Here is a 21,134-nt window from a genome sequence, read left to right on the forward strand (position 1 = left end):
TTGAAAAGATTGTCCTTGGCCTCAGAGACTTCAATTCCTATGGAGGCTACAGTCCCTGCCCCCAGCCCGATGGTGTTCAAAGTCATGGTGGGAGGGGATGTGTTAGTTTGTGCTCTTCTGTGTTTTCCTCCTGCTGATCTGACCTGCGACACTGGGCTTCTGTCTCCATCTCTGCATCCTGGTTGTCCTTAACCCCAGTATGCTGGGCTGTGGCTGTGCCTCCTGCGTGGTGGTGTACCATTCCTCTCCATGCCCCTCTTTCCTGGCTTCATCTTGCTCTGACTTGTAATGAAAATTATCAAACTGCAGAATATTGGAAGAGATTTATTCTGAGCCAAATATGAGGACCGTGGCCTATGACAGCCCCAGGAGATCTTGAGACCTGTGCCCAAGGTGGTTGGCCTATAGCTTGGTTTTATGTTTTAGGAAGACATAAGACATTGATCAATACATGTAAGATGTACACTGGTTCTGTCCAGAAAGGTGGAACAACTTGAAGTGGGGCTTCCAGGTCATAGGCAGAGTCAAAGATTTTCTGATTGGCAGTTAGTTGAAAGAGTTATTATTTAAAGACCTGGAATCAATAGAAAGGAATGTCTGGATTAAGACTAAGGATTGTGGAGACCAAGGTTTTATCATGCAGATGAAGCCTCCGCATAGCAGGCCTCAGAGCTCTTATCAGACCTAAAAAGTTGCCAGACTCTTCGTTAATTCTCTCCTGGATCAGGGAAAAGACCTGGAGAGGGAAGAGGATTCCCTACAGAATGTGAATTTTCCCTGAAAGAGACAGCTTGTCAAGGCCATTTCAAATTATGTAAAAGAAATATATTTTGGGGTGAAATACTTCAGTTTCTGTCAAGGCCTGCTGTCTGTCACGTGATGCTGTAGTAGAGTCAGGTTGGAATTTGGTGTCTTATTGCTGCACAGAGTCTGTTTTGTCAGTCTTAAGACCTCCGTTTAAATGTTAATACTGGTCAGTTCTGCCTGAATTCCAAAGGGAAGAGGGTATAATGAGGCATGGCCTGAACTAAATTTTCAGGTTTACTTTGGAATGCCCTTGGCTGAGAGGGGAGTCCATCAGTCATGTGGAGGGCTTAGAGTTTTATTTTTGGGTTTCAGAGTGGATGCTCTACCAGAAACCTGCTGCTACTGCCTTCTGCTCTCCCCCTTGCCATCCGGCTCCTGCTGCCAAACTTCAGCCTCCTGGGGATGGCCACGGGGCCCAGCAACCCTCCCCAACCTATGGCAACCCTCTGGACACTGAATTGTGCAGCTGGAAGGGGGCGGTGGTGACAGTCAGTTCTCCCCTCCTCAGTCGCATTTGCTTCCCCCTTCTGTGCTGAGACCCCCATCATCGTGAAGGTGGATCTGGGGACAACCTCAGGCTCACCAAATTCCCTCTTGTCCTTTCCCCTCAGACTGTCATGCTACTGGTAAATTTTTATGCATGAGAAGCTCATTCTGCTCTTTTTTTTTTCTTTGTTGAGACAGAGTCTTGCTCTGTTGGCCAGGCTGGAATGCAGTGGCGTGATCTTGGCTCACTTCAGCCTCTGTTCCCAGGCTCAAGTGATTCTCCTTCCTCTGCCCCCTAAGTAGCTGGGGTTACAGGCATGTGCCACACGCCTGGCTAATTTTTGTATTTTTAGTAGAGACGGGGGTTCACCATATTGGCCAGGCTGGTCTCGAACTCCTGACCTTAGGTAATCCACCTGTCTCGGCCTTCCAGAGTTCAGGGATTACAGGCATAAGCTACTGCGCCCGGCCTGCTCTTTTTCTTTTTAGAATAATTCCGAGGCCGTTGCTTTGGCCAGCCTCTAACAGCCTTCAGGACGCTCAGGCGCAGACTCAGGAGTGTTCACCCACACCCTTGGGATCGGCCCCTCCAGTTTACCTGTGCCTTAGTCTCCACTGGGGCAGAAACCTGGAGCTCAGGCCCCTGAGCTACATTCCTACCCATTCCTCCAGCCCCGTCCCTTCCTGGTGATCTGTGGGCTGCACTGCCCCCTGCAGGTGATCCTGCTCTCCTCCTCCAAGAAGACTTCCTGCTTTATTATTTCAGTTTTACATGGGCTGCTGTCACTCCCTGACCAAAGAAAATGCTTCTTAAGGGCCTCTGTACTGTAGCACTCACACCTGGCACTGGCATTTCTGCTTCCACTTTCCTACTAGCCCCGGGGTCTTTTCAAGGGTAACGACTCTGCATCTCGGTCTTTGCATCCTAGCAGTGCTAGCACACAGTAGAGGCTCATCACACGGTTGTCCTTTGCTCACCTGATGGTGGGTGGAAGGCCTCCTTGCAGGAAATTCCTAGTGGCAGTTTGGTCTTGAGCCACCAGGTGGCACTAGTGAGCAGGTGCTGCCAGAAACAGGGTTGGAGGTGGCTTTGAGGGAGGTTTGAGCAGTGCTGAGGGGTGGTGGAGTCTCTCCCTTTCTCTCTAGAGTGACCACAGGGCAGATAGGAGTGCTTAGAACCAGGGAATCTGGGAGGGGGTGGCAGGTGAAAGGCCGAGGCAGCCGTCCCGCTGTAAACATGTGACCCTGAGTTCAGCGATTCGGAGCCAATTTCCAGGGTGGAATGAGTTCAGGTGGGAACCATGGGTGGGGTCCCAATGTAGGAGGGGTCTAGGCTCAGGATTAGGGTGGTGCTCCTGAGGTTCATGTCTGAGTTAGGCTGGGTGAGAATTATTTTGGACTGGGAGTGTGTGGATTATCACTGGTCAGGGGCAAGGGGTACCCTTGAGGGCTCTGTGCCTCAGATATGAGTTCTTGAGGTAAACAGCCTCAAAGAGGAGAGGGGGACAGTCTTGCTCACCCCTAAGACCGACTCTGAGAAGTGGGGACAGATTGGCTAGGGGAGGGAGGATGGAAGACAGGTGTTTTTCTGGGTCTGGGAGGCTCATTCAGGGAAAATGCCCAGTCCTGGGGAGGATTTTGAGCCCCTGGATGTGGAGCCCACTTTGAAGGATTGAGACAGGATGCCCAATTCAAGAGCAAAGCCAGCTCCTTCAATTATGTCTCTAGCTCCCTTTCCACTCTCACGTCTGCACCCCTCGGAGCTGGTGTTCTTTTCTGTAAAGTGGGCATGGCCGTCCCTGCCTCTCAGCCTAAGATGGTGGACATGGGATGGACTTCTTGCCTGGTTCTCATCTGGACACTCACAGCTCAGGCGGCTGCCTTCTGGGGTTCGGATCTTGGCCTCCCCTCCCTGGCTGTATGACCTTGGGTGAATCAGCTAATCTCTCTGTTCCTTGAATGTCTTCCAAGCCCAAGAAGGTTAGTAATAGCATGGACCTGAACACATCTCAACAAAGAACAGTCATTTAAAAAGTTATCTAACATTTATTAGTATAATTCTCAAAAAATTAATGACACAAAGAAAACAAATTGTGCCAGGTATCTCTGGCTGATAACTCCTAATGACAAAAATCATGTAATACACATATGATTATAAAATTCTGACATGGTCCAATGTGTGGTGGCTCATGCCTGTAATCCTAGCAATTTGGGAAGCAGAGACAGGTGAACTGCTTGAACTCAGGAGTTTGAGACCTGCCTGGGCAACATGGTGAAACCTTTTCTCTACAAAAATCCAAAAAAATTAGCCAGGCATAGTGGCACACAACTGTGGTCCCAGCTACTTAAGGGGCTGAGGTGGGAGGATCGCTTGAACCTGAGAAGTCGAGGCTGCAGTGGGCTGAGATTGCATCACTACAGTCCAGCTTGGGAGACAGAGCGAGACCTTGTCTTAAAAAAAAAAAAAAATCAGACACATATTCACTCGTTGCAATAAAATTTTCCCTTCACTCTTTTTTTTTTCTGACTCTCCTAAATTGTTTATTAAATATGAATTTTACACTTTTTACTCATATTAGCGGTAACAGTGAAGCTGGAGAGTATTGCGCCTTCTCCAAGCCGCCCGGGGAGAGGCACCAATAGTGTGGTGGAAGTTATGGTCCTTTCCAAGGCCATGGCTCTTTCGGCCTGCAGATGTCAGCCCACGCATCTCCCCGTGCTTGTGGACTGGTTTGGTGATCCGCTGCGTGCCAGCATGTCTTCTGATAGCTTTCTGGAATGGATCAATGAGAATAACCTCAAAAAATTTGTATGTGGACTCTTCACAAACCCACTAAGATTTCAGGACGCTTAGAGCCCCACAGTGGTGTCCAGCTCACTCCTCTGCAACGGACTGAGGGCTTCGAGCAAACTCCAGCTGGTTAACGTAACACCATGATGGTCAGGCTTGCCAAAATTGCACCCTTAGGAACTGGGCATTTTCAGCCACTACGGCAAACACGAATCCTATGTATGACATAACCTTGCTTGGCTTTGTAGCCCAGTTGGCGGCTTTATCAGGCCAGGTGGGGCGGGGAGCCTTGTGGAGAGCAGAGAGCTGGCAGTACCGCCAGCAGCGGACCCTCAGAAGAAAGCGTATGACATCAGACTGCTTATTTCTCCATAGCCCCTGGAGGTACCTGATGGCTGCTGCGAGATGGTCCCTTCACTCTTGGTTCTCATGGCCCCTCTCCTCAAGGATAGCCTCTTTTATTTATTTATTTATTTTTACAATTAATAAAACGACTGCATTTTATTAAATCTAGTGTGTTCCCTTGACATTATTTGATAAAATGGTGCTACATCTCTGTTGTCTTAAAAAAATCCACACCATATCCAATCAGAAGAGAAACATCAGACAAATCTCCACTGAGGAACATCTTCTGAGAGACCAGGCCAGTACTCCTCAAGACTGTCAAGGTGATCAGAAACAAGGAAAGTCAGAAACTGTCACTGCTGAGGGAGCCTCAAGAGACTAAATGTAATGTGGCATCCTGAATGGAATCCTAGAACAGAAACAGGACATTAGATTAAGGATGTCTGGATAAAGTATCAACTCTCGTTAATAGTAATGTATCAATATTGGTTCATTAATTCTGGTGAATGTACCATAGTAAGATCTTAATTGAGAAACTTCACAATTTTTCTGTAAATCTAAAACTGTGCTAGCAAGCCCATTAATTTTTTTTTAAAAAATTTCTGTTCAATTACCATCTACGAAGTTCTATTAAGATTATTGAAAGAGTTGGCCGGGCACGGTGGCTTATGCCTGTAATCCTAGCACTTTGGGAGGCCAAGGCAGGCGGATCACAAGGTCAAGAGATCGAGACCATCCTGGCATTATAACTGAAAGTTGCAAAATGCTTCCACAAAATGAAAGACAGAGTAACTGGATCCGGAGTAGACAATGTGGGTGGACCCTGGGTTTCATGCCCTTTGGCCTCAGCCTGGCTGGGGTGGGCTGTGCTGGCAGGAGTGAGCCTATGGGGTGGATGCGCTCACCATGCTCAGGTGTGTTCAGCCTGGGTGGGGTTTAGAGCAAATCAGGAGAGACCGGTGTGGAGAGAAGACAACTTCCTTCAGGTCCCTCCATCCCCCATCCCCGTGCCTCTGTTCCTCTCACACATCCTACATCCCCTACCAAATTTTTCCTATAAGCAGCAGCGTTCAGTATGTATGTGTATACCCTACGTATCTATGTATCTCTATGTATATAACATACAGATTCTGATTGTAAAATATTTGCCTGCCTGGATCCGGGAAGCCCCAGTCGGTCCCAGGTAACACAGATATGAAGGGGACCAGGGCTTCTTCCCAGCAGAAATGGTTCCATTCACAGGAAAACTGTCAGATGCCTTTTAAGTGGCTCTTCAAGATGGCCTTCATGAACTGCTTTCATTTCAAAGTGTCTGATCTTGTTCTTCTGGGCTGTTAGACTTTGGCAAGTGGGCATAAGTGGGGATACCGGTCAGCGTCGTCTCTACCACCCTGGGAAATTACATTTGAAAGCAGTCTCCTGGAAGACATGATCACATGCCCCACACAAGGCCATGGAACGCATCCCACCTCACAGAAAGCACCTGCTGACTGGTGTGGATTTAACATTAGGGACTCCTACACAGAGGCCTCTGATGTGGCCCAGATTCCACTTTAACCACCAATTCCTACAGGTGAGTGGCAAGTAGGAATTGGCAAAACCTCATTAGAGCTGAGGTTTTTCAAGTCATTGGAGCTGAGGTTCTTTTCTCTGGCATGACACCAGCAGACAGTGGCATGGAGCAGATGCCCAGGAAATTGATCAGCATCATTGAAACCCCGTTGGCAATAACTCTTCAAATACGCTAAAACATATTCTGGAAGGATTGCCCTCCAGAAAGTAAAAAGATGAGAGCCACAGTTGGAGCTGAACTCCCAGGAAGCCTCAAAGTGTGCAGGCAGGCCTGGCACTGCAGGAGCTTGTCTGTAGCTTGGGGACTTCTAAGGGACCTGGTGTGAGAGGGCTCATCTTTTTTTTTTTTTTTTTCGAGACAGAGTCTTGCCCTGTTGCCCAGGCTGGAGTGCAGTGGTGCGATCTCAGCTCACTGCAACCTCCGCCTCGTGGGTTCTAGTGATTCTCCTGCCTCAGCCTCCCGAGTAGCTGGGACTACAGACGAGCACCACCAAGCCCAGCTCATTTTCGTATTTTTAGTAGAGACGGGATTTCACCATGTTGGCCAGAATGGTCTTGATCTCTTGACCTTGTGATCTGCCTGCCTCAGCCTCCCAAAGTGCTAAGGTTAACAGGCATGAGCCACCAAGCCTGGCTGGTCTTGTCCTTTTTTAAGGCAAAACAAAACAAAACAAAACAAAACAAAACAACAGCCAAACAGGGCTCTTTCCACCTCTTTGCTATGCTGCAGTATCTGTCTCCCATCATGACTTCAGTGGACTGGGGGTTCCCAGAAGCACTCGCCACAGTTTCTTTTGTTCCTGGGTTAGATGGGACCCGTGGCCTTCCGCATGCCTATTAGCATCTCAGTGCACTCATTCATGCCTTTGGGACAATTCTTTATAAAGAGCTCTGGCTTCTCTCTGAACAGACCATCCCGTCCTGTGGGCTGCCCGGCAGGGAGGTCTGTTACTGCCCTCTGGTCGCTAAGTGTTCAGGGGGACCTTCAATCTCCATGTAGGTTTAGAATTCTCCACCGGAGATTGTTTCTTCTCTTCCATTAATTGATTCATTCAATCATGTGTTGACATTAGTAGGAACTCGTTTATTTTATACTTTGGGTTATTAATCAATACTGCTTTATTTTGTGGCTCAAATAGTTCCCATTTTGGCCATTGGCTGTTCTGCAGCAGGCTCCTGTGTGGTGGTGTTCAGCATTTCCTTACGTTCTGGCTCTGGCACTCTGAACGCACATTATATATTTTGTTTCAGTCCTAGGATCAACAATCAGCCATTTCTCCAAAGAGGTCTAGTTCTGTTTTGGGGGCGGGGTTGGCTTTAGAACCAAGATCTAGACACAAAGTGTACTTGTTTTCAAGCATTAGGAGTGGAGAGAGGGATTTCCCATCTACAGACACAGATGCCACCTAAGTCCGTGAGGTCTTATCATTTGCCTGCTTTGTTGGACATGAGCAGACTTTAAGGGCACAGCTGGGTCAGAAATTCATCACAAACGTCTTTAGAAGGGAATGAGAGTGGGTGAAGTAAAAGCCCCTGAAGGAAATGTTATTTGGTCCTCCCCAAATATGAAAAAGTTCATGTATTCAGCAAAGAAAACACAGTGAGAGTCTGTTGTTTGCTACTGGGCAAGCTCAGTAATAGTTGTCCTAGCACAGGTGTCCCTGATAAAGCAATCAAGATTGCATTGGAAGCGCAGGACAAGAACAAGTACTTTGGGGCCAGACTGATCTGGGTTTGAATCCTCACTGTTATTTATCTGCCTGGGACCTTGGACAAATCACTGCTTCTCCAAGCCTCACTCTCTCACCTGTAAGGTGGACATAATGATCATTTCTACTTAATACAGTGGTTTGAGGATTCATGAGTGCATATCAAGTATGTAGCCTCAGCCCCTGGCACATAGTAAGTGCTGAATAAATGTCAACTCTCTGATATATGGCAGGGGACCCCTAGGCCAGGAAACACCTAAGCAGAAGCCCGAGGCCCATAAGGCCTGTTGGACACCCACACATATTATATTAGCAGATTTTGGCTTTTGGTGGTGACTGCTTTAGGAAATAGGTCAAAACTAATTTAAGCCCAAATATAGGAACACCCAGGCAGAGCAATTAGCGGTAGATATTTTTCCCAGATTGGGGTGGGGATACTGCTGCTTGATTGCTTAGATTTTGATAAATGAGCCCTCCTGGATCTGCCCACCCTACAGAGAATGGGATCAGTGGACTTCCCTTCTTTCCTCTGCACATTCCCTGGGCAGAAGGTCCAGGGGAAGGGAGGGGTGGACAGCAAACAGAGTGTTTACATGGGTGTGATGGGCAGAGGCCAGCTCTCCCTCCAGGTCATGAGGAGGCTCAGGGCAGATCTCAGTAGGTGGAAGGCTTCAGCCCAGGGAGAGCCATCTCTGCATATAACAGATTCTTCCATGTCCCCTATAGGGAGTTTTTGAGGACTTTGGCAATAATAGCCAGCATCACTTGTGGGGTCTGATGGTCTCCGTAGGCCAGTGGAAGACGAAGCTCCACTCCTCAACGGAGCTGGCACCGAGTGAGGATCTTGGCAACAACACGGCTGTGCTCTCCAAACAAGTGGCAAACAGGAGGGAGGGGCCCCTGCCTCATTATTAGCCTGGTCTTATCTCTGATCGGTAGTTTGGCTGGTGAGGCTCGTGGGATCATGCCATGCACTTGAACTCCACCCCAGAGACTGCGACCCTGGGCGGACATATCTTCAGTTACCCCATCGTTTCCTAATGTTCATTGAAGTAGTTGCCCTTTAATGACCTGTTTATTCCAGTCTTTTAGATACAAATATATAATTTACTCTGCTTATCCATTTGCTTAGGTTTAATGTGATTTCATTCGGATGAGTGAAGAATCCACCGTGTTTTCAGAGGGAAACATGCCTTAGAGATACACGTTTACATTTTTCTTTCATCGTAAATGGATTTCAGTTGCTTATATTTCAAAATACCAAAGTGGGTTGGCTGAGGAATTAGTGGGGGTATCTCTCCTCAGCTGTCTCCTATCCTCAAGGAGAGATTTTTTTTTAAATTTAAAAATATTAGTAAGGGCAGGGTCTTGCTATGTTTCCCAGGCTTGAACTCCTGGCCTCAAGCGGTCCTCCCACCTCTGTCTCCTAAAGTGCTGGGATTACAGGTGTGAGCCCCTAGCTGACCAATAATTTTATTTTGAAAGAAAATTGGAAAATGCAGAGCCACAAGGGGGCGCCATAGACTGTGGTCTGGTGGTAAAGTCAGCACCTTCGTAATGGAGGAAGGATCTCCTAGATGCTGGGTTCAGAATGAAATCGGAGCATAGGCTGAGCATCTGCAGGGGAGCTCACTGGGCATGCACAAGGCCTCACTTACGAAACACAGACACTCTCTGAAGTGGGTGCTTGTGCCACATTGTGATGAGCTCACAGCTCAGGCAAGTTCAGCAATCTGTCCAGTGTCACTTAGATAATAAGTGGAAAATGAGATTCAGACCCAATTCTGTGCAGTTCTAAAGCCAAGGCTTTCCCAGGCCAGCCGACTAAAGCTTCGGCCTATCTGGGGAGGGCTTGATACTCGGAAGGCGATGGTCAGTGTGGAAGAGAGGCTGGTGGGCACGTGTCCTCGGGACGAGGGTCACAGGCATCCTCCCACCAGGGAAGTGTTTCCAGCCGGGGGTCACAGAGTCTTGGGGTGTTCCTGAATGTGGGGGAAACCGTTCCTCACCCTGACCATCTTGGAGTCTGTGTCCAGAAGAGCTCTTGTGGTTGGGAAGATACTTTGTTAATGGGAAGAGGTGTCCTAATTCTCTGACATGGTATCTGTCCCCAGAGAGGAGTGACTTTTATTGTAAATGAGGGATTTGGCATTCTGCTTCATATATAGTCTCGACTTAATTTTGTCACCATGAGTGTGTCATCAAGAATTATTGAATTTTGTAAGAATGTAAAGTTTTTGAGCCTGAAGTAATGAGAATAAGATGGTGGGCTTTGAAAATCTCCCTCTGAGAGGTAAAGTGTCTTGGGGGAATTAGTCAGTGCTCCTGAAAACAGGGATGAGAAACTGTGGCCCTGGGGAGGCAGGAAGCTGATGTTTATCAGGATGGGGAGAGGGGCTGGAAGAGAGTCAGGAGCAAGATAAGGACAACAAGCACTTTCTAAGCATTTATCTAATGAGGTTGAAATTACTGTCCCCATTTTACAGGTGAAGAAACTGAGGCTTAGAGAAGTTACATATCTTGATTAGGGTCAAACAGCTAATATTTGGCAAGGCTGGGACCTGAACCTGGTTTTCCGGGTGCCAGTGTCTAGTCACTTTCCCTAATGCCAAATGGCCTCTCAGAAACCCAACACCTCCAAGTGCTTCCCTGTTTTCCTCAAATCCAGGAACTGTTGGTCTTTTGGGCAATTCTGAGCGCAGCCACTAAGTGGCGACATTGTCCAAATATGGCTCAGCTCTGTCTCTCCTGGGAAGAACGGGGGAGGGAGTAGGAGTTGCCTTGTTGTGTGTTAGGCTGTGTGTGAGGCTTTCTTGTATCTATTTAGTCTTCCCAGCAAACCTGCAGAGGAGGTGTTATCCCATTTCCCAGATGAGGCCATTGAGGAGCTGCTGGATGATAGAGCTTAGCGGCAGAAGCAGGAATGAATCAAAGTCCAGCTGGATTCCAAGTCCTGCCTCCAAGCATGCTGGGCTCCCAAAGGAAAAGCCTTTTTGTGCCCTCAGACTACACAGTCTTGTGGGGAAGTGGACAGTGGGGACCCCATATGAGTCTAGGCTGGGACAGCCTCGTCGTGAAGGGGGAGGCTGGGTGAGGAGTAACCCAGACTTAGCTTTGGTGGTTGATGGGAAGAACTGGGTTCTGAGGTAGAAATCAGTTACGGTTACAATCACCCATGTGAATCCCCTAATGCTGCTCTATTGGAGACCAGTGCTCCAAGCCTTAGCAATTTCTCCCTCTGCTTTGGAAGAGGCTGTGTTTTCTTCCTGATGAAATGGTCGGCTGGTGTTGAGGAGCCACGCCATATGAAAAATATGTCCTGAATATTTAAACATTAGATCCACCTGCAGATAGCGTGTGCTGGAGCCAGCTGGAGCTGGCTTGGGAGCTGGTTTTGTGCACCTCCTCCCAACTCTGTGTTCGCAGCCATGATGGTGGTAGTTGGAATTAGACAGAGTGCGAATATTTACACCATGGAAATTGGAAACACTAGAAACCAGGGATTTCTCCTCCTGTAGAGCCAGCAGTTAAACTGCTACCTGCTCACCACTGCCCATCAGGCAGCAGAAGGTGCACACCTGAGAGGCAGGTGAGAGCAGAGAGATGGACCAGGGGCGCCCATGGGTTTGCAGCTCCCATGTCATAATCACTTTGGGATCTGAGTAGAATTGCTGCACATTTAAATGGATGTTTTTCCCTCTCTCACATTTTTTGTTGCTGAGGGCAAATAACTGCATTTGAGAAGTTCAACCTGCATCTGACGTGCTTCTCCTGGAAAGCAAGATGGCTGAGATTGTCCTCTCTGTGAAGCCACCTAAGGGCTCAGTGACAGCAGCAGATGGTGACTGGGCAGGAAGTGAAGTCTCCTCCAGTGCCAGAGGCTCAGGTGTGCTCAGTAAATATGTGCTGCATGACGAGCCATCCAGGCTGCGTCCTGGAGCTTAGATGGAAGCTGCTTGTCTTGTCCCTGCGTGTTCCTGACACCCCCAGGATATTCACAGGCAGGGTTGGGACTGGGGCGGGGCAGCGCGACCCCCTCTCTCAGGTGCCCGCCCTGCATCAGCATGAGCCTCATTACAGGCTGAATTGTGTCCCCGCAGAATTCAAATGGGGATGGAAGTCCTAAGCGCAGTACCTCCGAATGTATTTGAAATGAGGTCTTTAAAGACGTGATGAAGGTAAACTGAGGTGAAATGGGTGGGTTCTAATCCAATACACCTGGTGTCCTTATAAGACCAGGAGATTGGGAGTTTAGGCAGGTGCACACGAAGACTAGGCGAAGATGCGGGGGGAGGACAGCTGTGTGCTAGCCGAGGTTAGGGGCTCTGGAAGAACCCTCACTGCCAGCACCTTAACTTTGTTCTTCAAGCTTCTAGAAGTGTGAGAAAATAAATTTATGTTGTTGAAGCTTCCCGGTTGTGTGTTCTTTGCCATGATAGCCTGATCCGAGCTGACTAATATAGTGAGAGTGAGGGCTTCCCCACCTCACCTGTTCATGGGGACTGGTCTTAGATCAGCACAGGGAGGGTGGAATCAGAACACCTGGTTACATCACAGATGATTGACAACTTGCTAGGAGTGCTGGGAGAGTCCAGAGCACCTAGTTTGCCTGGGGCAGGTCAGGGCTGGCTCCCCAGGGCCACGTGATCTGCATGTGGACGGGGCAGCAGGCATTTGACAGAGGATGGCAGGGATGAGTCTTAGGGACTGGGTGCAGGTGGGCAGGCTGGAGGCTGACCGGTGTCTTTCTGAGGTTCGTCAGGGATGGGCTGACCCCCACAAATGGGGAGTTGTTTCCCCAACGCACAGCTCCTGCTGGGCTCTTCCTCCCCTCTGTGCCCATTGAGAGGGGCCTCAAAGGTCTGCGGGCACATTCTGGGGGCTGCAAGTGGGGTCTGCAGAGACCATACACTTCCCTGGGGGGGCGGAGCAGCTGCGGCCTGAGTCCCTGGTGGTTTGGAAGTTGTGCTGGATGATGTGGCCTGTCCTTCCCTGATGGACAAAAGAGATGCTGGGAACCAAGGACCCCGAGGGAACTCTCATAATAAAGGAAGGCCCGAGGAAAGGCGCCTGTCTGCTGGGGTTGGGTGTGAATGTCACCAACACACTGAGGCCAGGCAGGAGCCCCGGCTGGGAGCTGGGCCTTGGCGGAGGCCTGAGCCTTGTTTCTCAGGCTGTGAGAACAGCTGAGTTTTCTCAGGACAGCTTATATGTAGGGCTGGGCTGGGTTCGAGGTAGCACAGGCCTGCTTGTGACTCACAGGGTGCAGAGGGAGGCGGTTGTGGTTGGTCCCGGGCTGCCTGGGGGCCCAGAGGCTCCGGAGATGCAGCCACAGGCCTCAATGCCTGGGGGTGGTGTGAGGGAGGTGAGATGCTGCCCGGGACAGGCCTGGCCTCCCTCTCCCTTGGTTTAGCTTCTCAAGGTCTGAAGCCATCATAGTGTGGGAGACCCACTTCACTGAGAGGGGACTTGGATTTGGAAAGACCTCCCTGCTTTGGGAGGCCAGGGACCTGGTCCTAAGCCTGGCTCTGCCAGTTACTGACTTTCTGCACCTTGGGCTTACCACTTCATCTCTTTGCAACCTCAGTTTCCTCATCTGTCAAATGAGAAGGTGATCATAATGATACCCCATGCCCCTCACAGGTGACGTGCCCCCATGTGTCCATGGGTCAGATCCCTCCCATTCATACCCAGTGGAGCTTGGGCCGGGACAGGCTCCTGTCTCATTGCTGTGGGCACAGGGGCCCAGTTCAGTGACCTGGGAACAGGACTTTCCTTCATCCACCTTTGAAATCCCTTCCCCATCAGAATAGTTAGTCTCAGGCTATCCACCTTCACAAAATAGAGGTGGTTTCCAATTGTCTCATACAGAACAATGAAGCTTTCTCTTTTGATATTATATCAAATAAATAAGACACACTAGCAGATCATGTTATAATTTTTTTGAAACCCTACAAGCAGAAGACATAAAAAGTTCAATGAAGTGTGATCCATCCATGGGTCATCTGTGACTTTCGTGAGACTGTGCATCCATGGAGTACTTTATCTCTGCTCAGTCAGTACTGTTGACTGAGACGAGGGTCACCTGTTGGAGTGTTCCCATCTCCCCTGCTGCTCAGCCTCAGCCCGATTCTTTGTGGTGGTCCACGTGTGTAAGGTGCAGCTCTGAGTCCTGGCCACAGAGGACGGTCACCTCCTACTTGGGAATGAGTTCTGTTCTAAGGTCCTGGAGCCTTTCTCTGGAGGGGCCAGAGTTGTCCTGGCTCTTCTGGTCAACCTCAGGCCGTGGGCTTGGAAATGTGGTGTTAGGATTGGAGAATGGAGACAGAGAGCATGGGGTCGGGGAGGAAAGAGCCTGCCCAAATGGCCTCAATGTGACCGCATGGCTGGAGCCCATGACAGACGCAGGCCCTGGGTGTGCTCCTAACAGGGGACATTCTTCAGTGTTTGTTAATGATGAACAGTTCCTGCCTTTGGATCACTTCCCCACTAATTTCCACCTCTTCTGAACTCTTGGGCTGCATTACTAGCCATTGGTGGTTGTGAAGCCCCTCACACTCAGCCCCCTCAGACTAACCCTCCCCTTTCTCCCTAGAATTGCTAAAGGCCCAACACCCTCCCATCTGGATAGCTGAATGTCCTGCTTGCCTTTACCCTCGTAACCAATCCACTGCCCGTTGATCCTGCTGCAGCAACGTCTCTTTCTCTATCCCGTCACCTCTGCCTCCATCGCTGCCCTCGCTCAGTCCCTCATCTCTTGCCTGGATTGTTACAGTGTCTCCTGTCTGGTCCTATGGCTCGAGTATCTCCCAAAAGCCAGGCTGCAGTGATCAAGCCACCTAAAGCACCCTCTGATCCTGCCTCACCCCTGTTCAAACAAAGCGATTTCTGGTTATCCACAGACTGTATTCTAGATGTTTGAGCCTGGCATTTAGCATCATTTACAGCCTTGCTACTGCCTTACAGTCTGATTTCTTCTTTTTAACTATGCACATATGTAATCAGAGATATTAAATATATTACATAGATATATTCAAAGCTATACACGTATGTGGTTTTTAAAAACATACTGAAAATTCTTGGTCCCCTGCTGGTCCCAGTTTCTCTCCCCAGAGGCAACCACTTCTGTTATTCTTTCTGCCTTCAGTTTTTCCATGGTTACTGCTCTGTTTCTAGGTAATGCTTTTAAGGCTATTTCTGGAGTTTTCAGTCTGGAATATCATCCAATGCCCTCCTGCTATTCCAGGAGGCACTTAGCTCAATTTCATACCCCACGGCCCTTCTACTCAGCTCTGGAAGTGGAATTGTTCCCGAATCTGCCAGTTTTTCTCATGTGCGTGGTGATCTTTGGTCATCCTCTTATATCTAAAGAATGCCAGGTTGTTCCATCAGTCTCCACTTTAGCGGGCAGGGCAGAGAGCTGGCTATTACGCTGGGGATCCCGTAAATGTCAGAATGAAGGGTTGATTCTAAATCCTGGCTGTTGTGAAAAGTGCTGCCGTAAACATGGAGGGCAGGTATCTCTTCAACATACTGATTTCACTTCCTCTGGATATGTCCTAGAACAAGGAAGAAACAAGATATAGCAATGATCAAAGAATAAGTGAAACTTATGGCTCAATGTAGATAATTAATATATATGATTATATCTACATATCTACCTGTATCTATATATGCAATAACTAAAATATGGATGGGTTGAGAACACAGGCTAAAAACATGTCAAAGTTCTTGTTTTGTTCAGATAAAGAAAAAAAAACCTGATTATCTGTAAATGGTAAAGTAAAAATTTAAGTTTAGTAACCAGTAGGATAAAAGTACAAGATTGTAGAACTCCTAAACTGCTGGTGAAGTTTAGATAGAAGAAAACTCTAGTAACCCAACACAAGGCAAAAAAATAAAAAAAGTATATTAAATAGAAAACATTAAATAAGCTGCCAGGAATAGGTCCATACATGAAAGAAACTGAAATACATTTGAATGCATTATATTCCCCTACTAAAACGCCAAGACTCTCGGATTAGATAAACCCAGTGTGTGCCATATGCATTATCTGATGACAAAGAACTATGAAAAAGAAAGAGATAGAAAATGACAGACTAGAAAAATGTCAGCAAAGATTGTAAGTGTGGTGCTAGTCACTACAGACCAAACAAAATTTGGGATTAAAAAAACATTAAGTGGGCCAAAGAGAAATATCTTAGCTTAATATGTACCTAACAACGTGGTTTGAAAATGTTTTTAATATACATGCCACAAAGCAAAATAAAACAGAAACAAACAGACAAAAAGCTACTGGAAATTCAACGATAAATTACCAAATCCGCTACTACTCTGTGAATTATTTTACTATGTTGGAGAGACCTATAAAGACGATAGGGGAGGCCATCATACAGGTAAAAACAGACACTAATAACCAGATGGCTCATCCGCTAGGTCACTCACTCCACACTCACGCCGTGTCCTTGCTGTGTCCTTGCATTTATCTCTGGTGGAGTCTGGAAGGTGAAATCCTCAGCCTTTCTCGAAGTTGAAGTTCTGACCAATGAAATAAGGGGAACAGCCATCTTGGGACTCCGAGGCCACAGGTGTGAGGATAAGTGTCTGTGTGCCCAGGATGGACGGCAGAGCAGCAAGATGGAGCGAACCTGCGTCCCCGAACGCAAGGCTGAGCAGCTCAGCCAACGCCAGCAGATGCGCTCTCTCTCGACTTCTCGTGGGAGAAAAGTAAAGCCCTGCTTGCCTAAGCCTTTGAAAATCATGTTTTATGTTGGAACCTTTAATAGGTGATTGGGTCATAAGAATTCTGCCCTCATGATGAATGGATTAGTTCATTCATGGATTAGTGGATCAAAGTTTTGGTCTATCACAGTTGGTCAACTGCCCAAACTAAGTTCAAACAAGTAGGCATTAAGCTGCTTCTTTGAACAGGATAGGTGAACAGCATAAACAATCCAGCTGTTTCTGTACCTCACTTACATTCTCTGTCTGTCACTTTCCTTTTTTGGTCCATAAATATTATCTGACCATGTGACAGCCCCAGAGTAGCTCTGTACCTATTCTGGTTTTGGGAGCTCTCTAATCATCAATGGTTCCTTGCTCAGTTAAATTCTATTACGTGTAATTTGTCTACAGTTTTCTTTTACGATGAGTTAATGGTTTCATGGATGATCCTGGGAGTGGAACTGATTGTTTTATAAGAGGAAGAGAGAGCTGAGCAAGTACACTAGCGTGCTCACTCAGGCCCCTTAGGCTAAGACTCCCCTTTCTCCCTAGGGTATCTAAAGTCCCCGCATCCTCCCAGCTTCATGGCTGGATGTCCTTCCTGCCTTTACTCTCATAGCAAGTCCTTCACCAAGTGATGCTGCTGCAGCGGGAATCGCCATGTGATAGCCTGGGCCACCTCAGGACGTGACACAGGATCCCCCCCAGCAAGAAGGCCTCACTCCATGCAACCCATTGACCTTGGACTTCTAAGCCTCCATATCTGTAAGAAAATAAATTTCTCTTCTCCATAAGTTACCTAGTTTCAGGTGTTCTGTTAAGAGTAACATCCTGACAAGAGGAAGGAGGGTGTCTTAGTTCATTTTCTGTTGCTTTTAACACTATGGACTGATGAGGGAGATCAAATATATGGGTAACTAGTGTCCCCAAAAAGGAGATCAAAAGTAAGGAGAGGAGAAGATACAGCAATCAATACCATCAATTTCTTCCCCCAGTGTCATTTCTTTTCTTACTGATAGAACCCTGACTGGTTCAGCTGTCAAGAAGAGTTACCTGGTATTAGGGTTGAGGTGTGCATGTTACACTAGTCTGGCTAATGATATGTAAGAAAACATTTACTCAGTGCTGCTTTGAGCACTTGCAAATGCCAGCACCACTCTAAGTGCTGTCAGTGTATTAACTCATTGTCTTGTTCAACAACTCTATGCAGGAAGGCATTCTAGTTACTCCCATTTTCATGGATAAAGACACTGAGGTACTGAGAGGCTCAGTCCCTGTTCAAGAGCCTGCACAGTCAGAAAGTGAGTTGGGTTGTAACGCAGACAGCTTGGCCCCAAAGCCAAATGTCTTACCATTAAGCTGTAAGCCTCACATCATTAATTTGCCCAAAGGCCAATTCATCTAAAACCAATTTGTCGAAAGGCAGTTTGCCAGAGAATCCATTTCATGAATGAGCAAATCACTGAATGACCAATTTGCTAAATTTATAAAATATTTATTTCTATTAATTATTGATAAAGTTTGGAATGATTTGAATCAGATACATTTCCTTCTTTGGGAAGAAAAGGTTCTGGCTTCAGACTTCTTCTCTGGCTGCATTCAGCCCACCTTCTTCCTGTCGGTCTCCTCCTCCCTGTGATCCTCAATTTCCCACTTTCAGGAATCAGCAACCCTAGCTTCTTATGAACTGACTTGTCTGTCTTTCTCTTAGCAGGGAGCTGGGTAGAGAAAAATCAAAGTGCTTAAGGTGCTTTTAGAAAGAAACAGTGAAAACCCGTCAACTAAAATGACACAGAAATATTTAAAAGCTGTTAAAACCATTCTATACAAAGTGAGTTGCTTTAAGCTTTATTCATAGTTAAAAGACAGACTTTTTGGTAAATGGATAGCTTTGATAATGTTGATGACTTGATCATTTACTGACTTGGTGCCTGGCAAGTTGGTCCACTTCTGTTCTACAGCACCTCTAATACAAGCATGTCAAACCTGAGTGTCCCAGCTCCATTGCTGTTAGGAACATATCTGACTTTCAAGCAGAGATATGGGATTATATTTTTGTGGGATCCACTTGAAATAGTTCATTAGCAGGAACTCAATAAATACTCACTATCGTAGCAAACACCCAGGGAATAACGTTTTTGTTCTATGATTTTAATACTACGCAGATAATATGCATTGATTGGAGATATCAATAATGCTGAAAGGTAATTTTTTTTCAGGTAAAAAAAAACAAACCAATTTTACAGATCTATTAGTTGTTACCTGGCAACCTTTTGGTTAAGAATAAGGTTAACTGTCTTGAACTAGTGAACAAAGACTTTAATCGGGTGTTGTACAGTAAATTTATGTAAATTACCATTCTTTGTATTAAAGTTTTTAAAAAAATGTTATAGAACTTGATGTGAAGCTTGTTTTTCATCTTAATCTCAAATCAATTATTTAGTTTCAGAAAACAAAAACACCCATCACATTACCTTGCATTTGTAGGCTTGAATGTTAGTTTAAATAATCATTGGTTCCTTGTTTTACTGTTTTGTTTTTATTTGTATTATATAATTTTTTGGTTTATAATATAAAATCTATAGGCATAAGACATTTATACATAGTTTTATGTTTGTAGGTCTTTAAGTAACATTTTAATAAAAATAATTTAAATCAACACTTAGTAACAAAAATTCTTTTCTTTAAAAGAATGTTTTTTACTATAGAAAATGTTTTTTGAATTATTACAAGAAATAAAGATAAATCCTTAATAAATAGATTCTTAATAAACAAAACACAAGTACCAAACTGACAAAGTAAAGCTTAAAAACTACAGGAGAATGCCACTTACAAATAATGGTGGAAAATTCACAAATAAAAATATTATCCAACAATAGCACATTAAAGAAATAATACATCAACTGAGGTGTATCCCAATTTTAGGAAAGGTTCAATAATAGGAAATCTATTAATGTATTTATTATTAATACATAAAAAAGCAAAAAAAAAAAAAACCAAACAACCATGTGATACATTTACAAATGCAGAAAGGGAGAGAATAACATTTGACATTTTGTTTTTGATAAGACTTTTGATAAAATTAGAATAAGTACATACTTTCTTTTTTAAGTTCCAGGGTACATGTGGACCTGCAGGTTAGTTACATAAGTAAATGTGTGCCATGGTGGTTTGCTGTACCTGTCAACTCATACATCACCTATGTACTAGGCCCAGCATGCATTAGCTATTTTTGCTAATGTTCTTCCTCCCCCCAACCCCATTCCCTGACAGATTTCAATTTTCTACTTATGGCTAGCCAGTTCTCCTATTACCGTTTATTAAATAGGGAATCCTTTCCCTATTGCTTGTTTTTGTCAGATTTGTCAAAGATTAGATGGTTGTAGATGTGCAGTCTTATTTATCAGTTCTCTATTCTGTTCCATTGGTCTGTGTGTCTGTTTTTGTACCAGTACCATGCTGTTTTGGTTATTGTAGCCTTGTAGTATAGTTTGAAGTCTGGTAGTGTGATGTGTCCAGCATTGCTAGGATTGCCTTGGCTATCTGGGCTCTTTTTAGTTCCATGTGAATTTTAAAATGATTTCTTCTAGTTCTGTAAAGAATGACAATCCCAAAGTGCTGGGATTACAGGCATGAGCCACCATGCCTGGTCCTTCCTACCTTTTTGATGTGAGCATTTAGTGCTATAAATCTTCCTCTTAACTCTGCTTTAGCTGTGTCCCAGAGATATTGGAACACTGTCTCTTTGTTCTCATTGGTTTCAAATAACTTCTTGATTCCTGCCTTAATTTCATTCTTTACCCAGGCATCACCCAGGAGAAAGTTGCTCAGTTTCCATGTAGTTGTGTGGTTTTGAGTGAGTTTCTTAAATTTGAGTTCTAATTTGATTATGCTGTGGTCTGAGAGACTGTTATGATTTCAATTCCTTTGCATTAGCTGATTAGTGATTTACTTCCAATTAGGTGATCAGAGTGAGATTGTATCTCAAAAAAAAGAAAAAAAAATCTGCTTGATTAATGAATGGCTTGCTTAATGGTGTCAAGATGAGAAGGTGAGTTCCATTTGGGAGGGTGCCGCTTTTGCTGAAGAAGGTAAAAATAAATCAGCTCAGTGGTGTCAGTAGTGTGTGGCACGTTCAATGGTATGAATGTAGAATAGTATGTGCAGTTTGCCACTGTAATTCAAAAACAGTATGCTAAGCTCTCCAACTGACTGAATGGACCCTTCTCACCCTTGTTGACTAAGGAAACCTGCAAAACTAGGCCAGGCTCTGAGGGGAAGGGAGGTGGGACACGTCTCATTATATACCTTCCCTCTAGTGTTTTGACACAACTGACTAGCATTCTCATTAAAACAGAGATCATAAAACTAACAAAACAGACTTTTTGTAGCAATAAGATACCAAATTCCAACCTGAATCTGGTATAGCCTCACATGACAGATAGCAGGGTGTGAAGAAAACCAGTCTTTTGCCCCAGTACGTTCTTTGAAACGGCCCTGCAAAGCCCTCTCTTGTGAGGGAAATTTGCATTTTGTAGAGAATCTCCTTTACTTTCTAGGTCTTTTCCCAATCCAGGAAGGGTTAACTAAGAGTCTGACACCTTTTAAGGTCCAAAAAATGGCATTTACCGTCTCCGAAGCCTACCAAGAGGTTTCATCTGTATAGCAAGAATCTTGACTGCCACAACCCACCCTTACCT

General features: G+C 45.9%; 1 pseudogene; it reads right to left on the reverse strand.

The window, feature by feature from the left end:
- Positions 1-3,868: 3,868 nt before the first annotated feature.
- LOC108290197 lies at positions 3,869-12,584 on the reverse strand (annotated as a pseudogene).
- Positions 12,585-21,134: the final 8,550 nt, after the last annotated feature.

This window comes from Cebus imitator, unplaced genomic scaffold (assembly GCF_001604975.1).
Source record: "Cebus imitator isolate Cc_AM_T3 unplaced genomic scaffold, Cebus_imitator-1.0 Scaffold427, whole genome shotgun sequence".
Classification (NCBI taxonomy): Eukaryota; Metazoa; Chordata; class Mammalia; order Primates; family Cebidae; genus Cebus; species Cebus imitator.